Source organism: Pituophis catenifer, unplaced genomic scaffold, assembly GCF_029215685.1.
Source record: "Pituophis catenifer annectens isolate HBS135680 unplaced genomic scaffold, rPitCat1.0.hap2 SCAF_3, whole genome shotgun sequence".
In the NCBI taxonomy this organism is placed as follows: Eukaryota; Metazoa; Chordata; class Lepidosauria; order Squamata; family Colubridae; genus Pituophis; species Pituophis catenifer.
Window position 1 is genome coordinate 211824547 of NW_027256883.1, and position 12150 is coordinate 211836696.

Here is a 12150-nt window from a genome sequence, read left to right on the forward strand (position 1 = left end):
TTCACCCTCCCCAGGCTCCTAGAAAGGCTCTGGAGCCTGGGGAGGGCAAAAAAATGGGCCTACTAGGCCCACTGTGCCATCGCGTGCCAAAAGCGGGGGGGAGCGGGAGGGTGTCACACGCGTATGTGTGGGGGGACGGGGCGCATTGAATTATGGGTGTGGGCACGCGCAATCTCCCCCATTACCCCCACTTTTGGCACACAACGGCAAAAAGGTTAGCCATCACTGGTCTACTGGTTAAGGCACCAGGCTAGAAAGTGGGAGACAGTGAGTTCTAGTTCTGCCTTGTTCATGGAAGCCGGTTGGGTGACTTTGGGCCAATCACCAGGAGAGAGTGAGTTCTAATCCCGCTTTAGCCATGCCAGCCGGGTGACTTTGGGCCAATCAGCAGGAGACAGTGAGTTCTAGTCCCGCTGAAAGTGAGTTGATAAGCGAATTGCACCTCATTTTATGACCTTTTCTTGCCACAGTTGTTAAGGGAATCACTGCAGCTGTTAAGTGACTCATGCAGCCATTAAGTGAATCTGGCTTCCTTCCTTGACTATGCTTGTCAGAAGCTGGCTGGGAAGATCACAAAAAGGTGATGTTTTTAATTCTGGTCTGTGACTGTCATAAAAGATTGAAGACTGACAAATCAGTAAAATCTGCATTTATTTATTTTCAATTAGGAAAGCTGTTGCCCATGGCAAAGTGGAGGAACAAGAGATGGCATAGGGCGGTGGTGGCTAACCTTTTTGCCATCGCGTGCCAGGAGGGGGAAGGGGTGGGGGAGGTTCGCGTTCGTGCGTGCCCACACCCATAATTCTATGCACCCCGCCCTGCGCATGCATGCGTGACTCCCTCCCCCCCCCTGTTGTGGATTTAATAAGACCAACATAACTTTTGGGTTAATCAGAGACAATTTGTATATTGCGCAATAGGTTCAAAGCTCTGTACATGAAGCGTTGAACAAAGACAGAAATTAGGTACAATGGTTTTTATACCCTTCTAGACAAAGGATTCTGTTAACTCAGCAATTCATATGGTCGTATACATTTGTCATTTTTAATTGACATTTCCTAATTACTGAGTTTCTTTGCAAAACAGTTATAATTCTTTTTGTAGATTACTGAAGCATAGACTCAAATCATCTTCTGACGATAGACAACTTTTAACTCATGTGGATCCCCTTGACCTAACTAACCTTTAAGCTGTATGTCATTAGAATGTTCCTTTCTTCTGACAACTTAGAGGCCTCCTAGAGGTACCAAAAGGATTTTGGCTGAGTTTGTACTTTTTCCAACCGGATGCATTGCTTTTTAGAATAGAGTGAATAGAAAGTTATCCAGTGGTCATTTATCAGAGCCTGCTTCATTTACATTACCCCGCTCCTGGCACGCAGAGAGGCTCTGGAGGCTGGGGACAGCAAAAAAGTCACTTCCTGTCCAACCGGAAGTTGGGAAACAGGCCGTTTCGGACCTCCGGAGGGCCTCCGAGGGAGTGGGGAAGGTTGTTTTTGCCCTCCCCAGATGCATAGAGAGGATCTGGAGCCAGGTGAGAAAGAAAAACGGGCCTTCCCTGCCCTCCCCAAGCCCTCTGGAGGCAGGAAACAGACTGTTTCTCTACTTCTGGTGGGCCCAGAAGGCCCGAAAATCATGGAGCGGAACTGGCGTGCCTACTGATATGGCTACACGTGCCACAGGTGGCACGCATGCCATAGGTTCGCCTTCGCCTCTTCTGTTCAACATTTATGTGAAGCCACTGGGTGAGATCATCCGTGGTTTTGGGGTGAAGTGTCATCTGTACGCTGATGATACTCAGCTGTACATTTCCACCCCAGACCACCCCAACGATGCCCTTGCTGTGATGTCTCGCTGCCTGGAGGCCGTGCGGGTCTGGATGGGGAGGAACAGGCTCAGACTCAACCCGTCCAAGACCGAGTGGCTGTGGTTGCCGGCGTCCCGATATAGTCAGCAGGTGCCATCGCTGACTATTGGGGGTGAATCTTTGCCCCCCACAGAGAGGGCTCGCAATCTTGGCGTCCTCCTGGATGCACGGCTGTCTTTAGAAGAGCACATGACGGCCGTGGCCAGGGGGGCCTTTTATCAGGTTCGCCTGATCCGCCAGTTGCAGCCCTTTCTGGACCGGGACGCCTTGCGCACGGTCACTCATGCCCTTGTCACCTCCCGGCTGGACTATTGTAATGCTCTCTACATGGGGCTCCCCTTGAAGAGCACTCGGAGGCTCCAACTGGTCCAGAATGCGGCCGCACGGGTGGTTATGGGCGCAACCCGTTGTGCCCGTGTGACACCCCTCCTGCGCGAGCTGCACTGGCTCCCAGTGGTCTTCCGGGTGCGATTCAAGGTGTTGGTTACCACCTTTAAAGCGCTCCATGGCATAGGACCCGGGTACCTTCGAGACCGTCTTCTGCCACCAATAGCCTCCCACCGACCAGTCCGCTCCCACAGAGAGGGTCTCCTCAGGGTGCCATCAGCCAAGTTATGTCGGCTGGCGACACCCAGGGGGAGGGCCTTCTCTGTGGGAGCCCCAGCCCTGTGGAATGAACTGCCCCCGGAAATACGCAAGATCTCCGACCTCCGGGTGTTTCGTTGCGCATTGAAGACCCTGTTGTTCCGCCAGGCCGGGCTATCGACTTAATAATTTTAAATTGGGGTATTTAAATTTTTGGGGTTTTAAATCGGCCAAATTTATTTAATTATTTTAATTTTTAATTATTGTTGTGTCTTGTGTTTTTAAATTGGCTGTACACCGCCCTGAGTCCTTCGGGAGAAGGGCGGTATAGAAATAAAATTATTATTATTATTATTATTATCACGAGCATAGGGTTTCCTGCTTGAGCAGGGGGTTGGACTAGAAGATCTCCAAGGTCCCTTCCAACTCTTGTTTTTCTTCCTGGACAAAATTAGTGTTTTTATCCTAGGTTTCTGTTGACATGACGTTTCTTCCATGGGCTCCATGTTGATTTAATGATTCTTTGCTTTCTCTCTCTCTTTTTAAATTATCTCTCCGTTTGGTGTGTTTGATGAAGTTGTGAAAGGCACACAATCCTATAACAAACCTTCGAGAATGAGTAGAGGGTGGCTTTGAATCAAACCAGGTTTGTTTGGGAAACTGCGCCAAGCCAAAAAAAAAATGGTATGAACAAAGAGGTGTAAACACTGCAATTTGACCTCATCATATATGAGCTCTTCAACCAAAAAAGTTAGGTTTAATTTTTGCATGCTTCAGGGTAAGCCCTATTGGGGGTTTTAGGAAACCCCCCAAATTTAATCCTGACATCTCTTATGGTGATGTCATTTTTGGGGTGTCGTGAAAACTCTTTGGTGAGCGTTCCAGGTCTGGATACAAGGTAACCCCGTGATTGTTAGAGAACAGTGTGCAAAAATATGCTTGGGAATGAAGAGTTTTTGGCTTAGATCGGTGTTTCTCAACCTTTGCTACAGGGGAATTCTGGGAGTTGAAGTCCTCCCATCTTCAAGAGGTCAAGATTGTCAAACAATGGTAGGTCGTCTAGTCCAGGGGTCTGCAACCTTAAACTCTCAAAGAGCCATTTGGACCCACTTCCCACAGAAAACACCGGGAGCCTGTTATGGCCCATCAGCGGCTGGTACAGCTAGTAGCTGATTCCGACAGCGAGGAGGCTGGTGTGGTGCTGCACCAGCAGCCTGTACAGCTGGCACTCGAGTCGGACAATGAGGAGGCTGGAGAAGATGTGGTGCCAGAGGCAGGGATTCAGCCAGGGCCTTCAGAACCTCCCTTAAGTGAAGAGGAAGAAGAGGAGGAGCCTCTTCTCGATGCACGGGCGCACAGAGCTGCCAAAAGGCAGGAGTGGCTCCTCAGGAGAAGGTCTCCTCGAGAGTAAGGCTTGGAGCTAATTGGCCCCTCCCTTAGCCTATTTAAGGAAGGACGATGACTGCGGCAATTTGCAGGAAACAACTCCGTTCACATACCTTCTTGTCTTGTCTTGCTTATCTTATCAGCTTTCTGCAAATTGCTTCTGGGCATTCTGCTGACCACAGTAAGCTTTCAGTATTATTCTTTGAATTCTTGGCGGCTGTTAATGCAGTTAATTAACAGCAATTGTTGTAAAAAAAAACCGTTTTATTTAGTAAACTAAGGTTTGAACAGACTTTGTGTGTGCTGCGTTCTTTGGGGTCTGTAGCTGGGGCAGAACAGAGCCACAAAACCCTTCCCGTGCCTGACTATTTCTTGAGATGCCACAAAACTAGCATATGTAGTTGAATTAAACGTTCTGTTTTCTTCTGAAACTTTTCTTTTCTTGGATTTATCCATGGTTGGCCTACCAGGGGTTGAAAAAGCGTAATAAATTGTGTGCTGGCAGGTGTCGCACATTGGCAGTTGTGACACATATTTTGAGTGACAGGGAGCCGCAGCAGAGGGGTGAAAGAGCCACATGCGGCTCCAGAGCTGCAGGTTGCTGTCTCCTGGTCTCGTCCATTTTCTGGAATGGCTCCAGACTGAGCACAGAAAAAATATCCCCCCAAAATAAAAGGAATGTGAAGTGAAGCTGGACATTCGTTCGTACCTTGGCTGTCCTGCTTCCTGCCAGAATCGACCCCAAATTTTGCACCTTTAAGATTTGATGCTTGCATCCCTTTCCCAAACCACGGGGCCTAGTGGCGCAGCTGGCTAATAGCGTGTTATTAACATTCAGCTGCCTGCAATTACTGCAAGTTCGAATCTCGCCAGGCTCAAGGTTGACTCAGCCTTCCATCCTTTCTAAGGTAGGTAAATTGAGGACCCAGTTTGTGGGGGCAATAAGCTGACTTTGTATAAATGCACAAAAGGATGAAGGCTATTGCTTAACGCATTGTAAGCCGCCCTGAGTCTCCGGAGAAGGGCGGCATATAAATCAAATAATAAAAAAAAAAAAGTGCTCGGATGCCTTTCTGAGATTGTTTTCCAAGGATTTGCAAAGACTCGGTTGTCGGATTTGCAGATGTCCAGCGAAGCATCTGGTACTCTTTGCTATTTTCATCCCAGGGAGCGCAAACACCTTGCGAGCGGGGACGAGAAAAGCTCTTGTCAGCAATTGCATAACACCGTCGCGTTATGTAATCTGTCAAAGGTGAAACCCTTGATTTGTTTTGATCGGGCTTTGGCATTGTTGGTTGGTACCCGGTGCACATGGGAAAACACTCAGGATATGCAAAACACAAAAGCTAAACAGCCGGCGGCTCTTGGAAACGGAACATGTCCGTATCGTGGCTCGTAATGTCCCCGGACAATGCTCTAAAATGGATCTCTTCCAGCTGACCGGCTTTGAATGATGCTTGTTTATATTCCAGTCAGAGGACAAAAGGGAGCTTTCCAAACATGTGTGATGGGGATGGGACTTGGTTTGTGCCAAGGTTGCTCCTTCCCACTAAAGCCTGATCTGTGAGGTCCTCGGTGCTCTCCGAGCTTGGTGGTTTTCTTGCAGACGTTTCATGACCCAGCTAGGTAACATCATCAGTGCTAGAAGGGAGTGGGGAGGTGGAGGAACAGGAGGAGGAGGACTGTGGGGTCCTTGGTGCTCTCTGAATTTGGTGGTTTTCTTGCAGACGTTTCATGACCCAGCTAGGTAACATTATCAGTGCTAGAAGGGAGTGGGGAGGTGGAGGAACAGGAGGAGGAGGACTGTGGGGTCCTTGGTGCTCTCTGAATTTGGTGGTTTTCTTGCAGACGTTTCATGACCCAGCTAGGTAACATTATCAGTGCTAGAAGGAAGTAGGGACGTGGAGGAACAGGAGGAGGACGACTGTGGGCTCCTTGGTGCTCTCTGAGCTTGGTGGTTTTCTTGCAGATGTTTCATGACCCAGCTAGGTAACATTATCAGTGCTAGAAGGAAGTGGGGAGGTGGAGGAACAGGAGGAGGAGGACTGTGGGGTCCTTGGTGCTCTCTGAATTTGGTGGTTTTCTTGCAGACGTTTCATGACCCAGCTAGGTAACATTATCAGTGCTAGAAGGAAGTGGGGAGGTAGAGGAACAGGAGGAGGACGACTGTGGGCTCCATGGTGCTCTCTGAGCTTGGTTTTCTTGCAGATGTTTCATGACCCAGCTAGGTAACATTATCAGTGCTAGAAGGAAGTGGGGAGGTGGAGGAACAGGAGGAGGAGGACTGTGGGTTCCTTGGTGCTCTCTGAATTTGGTGGTTTTCTTGCAGACGTTTCATGACCCAACTAGGTAACATCATCAGTGCTAGAAGGGAGCGGGGTTTGCAGATGTTTCATTACCCAACTAAATAACATAATCAGTGGTAGAAGAGAATGGGGTTTGCTCTTTGTTTAGACATTAGTGCTGTGATGGCGAACTTATGGCACTCGTGCCACAGGTGGCATGCGTAGCCGTATCAGTGGGCATGTGAGCTCAGCTCCGGCGGGAATATGCGCGCCAACCAGCTGATTTTGAGGTCTTCTAGGCTCACCGGAAGTTGTCGAACGGGCTGTTTTCAGCCTCCGGAAGACCTACAGGGAGTTGGGGAAGGCTGTTTTCGCCCTCCCCAGACTCCTAGAGAGGCCCTGGAACCAGGTGAGCTCTAGGACCTGGGGGAACAGGGGTGGGTGGATTTGCACATGCATGCGCAGGGCGCATAGAACTATGGGTGTGGGCATGTGCGCGCCCCCCGCCCCCGCCCCCGGCATGCGATGGCAAAAAGGTTAGCCATCACTGCATTAATGCCTTGTTCTGTCCAGCTTGCCCTGTACAGGTAGTTCTTGACTTACAACAGTTCATTTAGTGACTGGACAAGGTTATAATGGCACTAAAAAAACGACAATTTTTCACACTTCTGACCGTTGCAGCATCCCGATGGTCGTGTGATTGACATTTGGGTACTTGAATGATGGTTCATATTTATGACGGTCGCAGTGTCCCCCGGGGTCGTGTGTTCCCCTTTTGCGACATGCAAAGTCAACGGGGAAGCCAGATTCACTTAACAACGGTGTTGCTAATTTCGACAGATTCGCTTAACAAACGTGGCGAGAAAAGTCGTTAAAACGGGGCAAAACTCCCTTAACAAATTTCTCACTTAGCAGCATAAATTGTGGGGCTCAATGGTGGTTATTTAAATCAAGGAATACCTGTATATAGATGGCAAACCCCGCTCGCTTCTAGCATTGATGTTGTAACCTAGTTGGGTCATGAAATGTCTGCAAGAAAACAACCAAGCCCACAGTCCTCATCCTCTTCCCCACAAGCCCCACTCCCTTCTAGCACTGAGGTTGTAACCTATTTGGGTCATGAAACGTCTGCAAGGAAAAAAACCAAGCTCAGAGAGCACCAAGAACCCCACGATCCTCCCCGTCTGCAAATCCGAAAGAGCCAAGTTGTGACTTGCTCAACCCTAAGCTTGGGTAGTGTTGAATGGTGGTTCTGGCTGAAATCCAGGATGGCATTGCAGTCGGCAAACTTTGTCAAGCGACGAGCCAAAACTGCATCCCCAGGAATGATTAAAAGCATCTAGGAAAACACCACTTGTTTTGGCTCTCCGGCTTAAAAGGGGCAAAAAATCCCTCTATGGGGCAGCCCCTAACGTCTTAATGCAGCCTTCCGGCTAATCCATTCTTCCTGCAAAAGAGGGCCTAGTCTCCGCTATTTTTACCCCCCCCCACTTAAACCAAAAACTACTTTTACAAAAAGCGTCCTTTTTGCAAGAATGCCATAAACAGGGTTTTAGAGGCAGTGTTCTCACCCAGCCTTAGCAGAAGCAAGAAACAGACTCCTTGTCACGGAAAAATCCCTCTTTATTTATCTCCTGTGAATTAATGGTATTCACACACCGAAAAGTCCAGGCAAGAGTCCTTCAAGGAGTTAACTGCAGGAAAAGACCTGATCAGTTCCTTGAGATAATTGCCAGGCCGCAAAGCTGCAAATCTAAGTTCTGGCAAGCAGTCTTTGGGCCACGAAACACCATGAGCGAAATCTTCAGAAATACGAACGGTTGTCTCCTACAACCACCACTCCCCTTTCCTTCTTATTTGTTCCCCAGCCAGGGAGGGGCGATTCAGCGTCCACGTGTGCCTTTGCTTCCCGAGTCGACTCCTTGTCCTCCGTTGCTCACCTCTCCTAACTGCTCTGCGCATACGTGAATCTGGAACAGGCCCCAGCTGTTCTTCCTCCTCACTCATCTCAGCCTCCAAAGGCAGCTGCCTCTCTCCAGTGGCTGGAAAATATCGGGCGGCCCTGGCTCTATCTCTGCGTCCGACGCAGAGCATCCATCAGAGCCTTCCCCAGACTCCAGAACTGGCTCAATTTCCTCCCCAACTTCCTCATCGTCTGAGTCTGCCGCCAGCTCCGCTGGTAGCTGGTGGGCCACAAGAAGTAGGGAGAAGACGCAGTTTAAATATTAAGCCAGTGTTTCCCAACCTTGATAAGTTTTCAGATCGGTGGACTTCAACTCCCAGAATTCCCCAGCCAGCTGGCTGGGGAATTCTGGGAGTTGAAGTCCACCGATCTTAAAACTCGCAAAAGGCTGTTCTAAGGCATTTAAAACTTTATTAAACACTGTTAATTCCAGTTTTAAAAATGTGCAGCACTCCTTTATCCTTTTCTGCTCTGTCTTCCAATTTTATCTCTGACATTCACTCTTTGCTGTGGACAACTATTGGATTCAGGCCTGAATTTTTTGGGAGGGGTTTAGTATTTTATTCCTGGAAATTCTTTATCACGCCCGAGATGCATTCCTCTGTGTCTGATTATGACGGGGGAAAAAAAAAAAAAAAGACAGACTCAAAAAGGTTTAAAAAACAAAAGCAAAGAGGCTTCGTTTCAAAACTGGGAAGGGCTTTTCAATCCCACCCGCTAGCTTTATTCACACAAACATTTTAATTTACAAAGCTGCTGTCATTCAAACACAATCAGGATTTCCACAGTGTTCCGAGGATTTAAATACAAGGTCTCACACCAACCCAAGTAAACCAAAATAAAAAATAAAAAATGGAAACCATAAAATAAAAAGATTTATTCACACACGGGTCCTAGAGTTACCAGCTTCTGTGCAAAGAAAAGGGAGGAGAATTCTCTTAAGACTAGCATGGGAAAACGGCCCCTTGAAATCTGGGATTTAAGACGTTCCTTCTGGACATTCAATTATTATTATTTTTTCCGGGATCTGTGTCCATGTTTGCAATGGGCCATGTCTGGGCCTGGATCCTGTGGAAAAAAAAAAAGGGCTTTCCCCCCCTTTTTCCTCAGGGGTATCTGCAGGAGAGAGGATTTAAAAAAAAACAACAACCAAAAAAACAAGTTGGTGATCATAACGAGATAGTATATAGGGATTATTTTCATCTTTCATAAGCCTTGCTCTTCTAGATCAGGGGTCTCCATACTGGACAACTTTTAAGACTTGTGGACTTCAACTCCCAGAATTCCTCAACCAGCTGGCTGGGGAACTCTGGAAGTTGTAGTCCACAAGTTCTAAAATTGCCAGGTTTTCGAGACACCCTGGTCTAGATTAAGGACCTTCCAGCGTCTTCAACCCAATGGGCCTCCAGTTAAGTTCTAGATACCCCTATCAGTTGGTATCTACTTCCAGATATCTAGTTCCACTAGAAACTAGGTATCTAGTATCTAAATATCCCTTCAGTTCTAGATATCCCTACCAGTTGGTATCTAGTTCCAGATATCTAATTCTACTAGAAACTAGGTATCTAGGTATACCTTAAGTTCTAGATATCCCTACCAGTTGGTATCTAATTCCAGATATCTAATTCTACTAGAAACCAAGTATCTGGGTCTAGATATCCTTCAATTTCTAGATATCCCTACCAGTTGTTATCTAGTTCTGTATATCTAATTCTACTAAGAACTAGGGATCTAGGTATACCTTAAGTTCTAGATATCCCTACCAGTTGGTATCTAATTCCAGATATCTAATTCTACTAGAAACCAAGTATCTGGATCTAGATATCCTTCAATTTCTAGATATCCCTACCAGTTGTTATCTAGTTCTAGATATCTAATTCTACTAGGAACTAGGTATCTAGGTATACCTTAAGTTCTAGATATCCCTACCAGTTGGTATCTAGTTCCAGATATCGTTCTACTAGAAACTAGGTATCTAGATATCCCTTAAGTTCTAGATATCCCTACTAGTTGAGAGAAACCTGGAAATGGTAGCCCAATAGTTTCTGGAGGTCTTTAAAGTCAGGAAAACTCGTGACTCTTGGAAAAGTAGCAGAAGGAATGACAGGACGGATGACCTGGGCAGCGATCCGAGTTTTGCCAGGCGGAAGAAATTCTGTAAGAGGAAGACTCGTGTTCTTCAACTCAACATGGCAAAAAAGATCCTTGGGGGCCAATTTTGCCCAGCGCAACACGAAGGGGTGTACAATTTTTGAACCCAGTACACAGAGAGAGAGAGGAGGGTGAGAGAGAGAGAGGGAGGGAGGGAGAGAGAGAGAGAGAGAGAGAGAAAGAGAGAAAGAGAGGGGCACCCAGCATCCGCTCAACCGCCAGGAGTGAGGTAGCTTTTCCATCATGCCAATCCAAGTCAGGTATTCCAGGAAGTGACATTGAATTATTTTTTTCTTTTTCAAACTTCCGACAGCTTTTTGCAACAATCGTTTTAATTCCGTGCAGGTCGAGAGCTGCTGCTTGCCTCGGGGTGCCCCAAAAGATTTCTCCTCTCTGAGGAACCGAGCAAAGCCCCAGAGAGAAATGGCGCCAGATGCTTAAAAGGCAAGTTCTCAGATGTTCTGTCCAAGTCATCTTCTCTCGTTTTGGAACAGTGGGCTCATGGAATATATCAGTGGTGTCCCACCTTGGCAACTTTTAAGACTTGTGGACTTCAACTCCCAGAATTCCCCAGCCAGCCATGCTGGCTGGGGAATTCTGGGAGTTGAAGTCCACAAGTCTTAAAGTTGCAAGGTGGGACACCGCTGATATATGTCGTGTCGGAGGCCACAAACGAGAAGATCTAGCAGTTGTCCACCCATCAGCCACAACAAAACCCTGGGCTGGCTAAAAGTCTAGTTTTGAAGGAACCTTCCCAACCCGCAACACAACGCTGCCCTCTTCGATTTTAACCATTTGGTCACTGGAAAAGCAGATCTACCCCATTCCTGACAGGCTGTTTGGGTCAGCCATTTCTATGGGTTAGTAAAAGCCCCATCAGGCAACCGAGGACTTAAATCCAGATGATAACTAGATACAATACGTTGAGAAGGATAAAGACAAAAGAGATTCAAACTGGAATCTATCTTGCGTGCGCGCACACACACAGATTAAAAATAAAAAAGATTATTGCTCTATAAAAGGACCGGCAGTGTGGGAAGCTGAGGGAGCGAAGGTATTAGGGAGACGGCAAAGCCAATGAGCAGCACCTCAACTCTTCAGTACATCTGGAGAAGTGGAAATCCTGCCCTCCCTCTTCCCCATGGGTCAGCTGGGAAGGTCAAGGCACAGCCCTAGAAGGTGACCAACTTGCAAAGAGAGTAGTCCTCATGATGGGGAGTGGGGTCCCCGAGTGCCCTGGGCAGTGTCTTCTGCTCTCACGCCGTTGATCTGCAGACTCTATGCTTCTAGTTCCTAATGCCAACTCAACAATTATATTCCACCCCCCCCCGATGAGTTGATCTTGGCCAACGTCAACTGTGGTTGATGGCCGGTCTTCCCTCAATAGGCCAAAGCCTCCCAGGCCTTAGGCTAGTGACATCTATTGCTACTTAGGTATCCAGCTGTCCCCAAAGCTGGTGGGAAGGAAGACTTATAACCAAGAATGCCATGTGTTGGGTTGATCAAGAATGATGTGTTGGGTTCCTACCCCAATGCTCACTACAACCCAGACTGAGATGACAGCAGCTGTAGTCTTTGTAATGGCTACCTTTGACCTCTCATTTTCCAACCTTATGGTGGGAGGAAGAGATCCTGATACACAACCTTGGCAAAAGAGCTTTTTTTGGCCTAGAATGAGTGGGGAACTAGGTTCCTTTTATGACCTGAGGACTTCAGCTCCTAGAATTCTTGAGCCAGCCATGGCTGGCTCAGGAATTCTGGGAGTTGAAGTCCATAGGTCATAAAGCGATCATCGTTTCCTGTGACTGGCCTTGAATCTGATCAAAGCCAAAGGAAAGTTCAAACTTAGTTTCTCGATGGTACAGAACTTACCCATGACGGACTTTTTAAAAATTCTTCTGCCAAGTTTAAGAG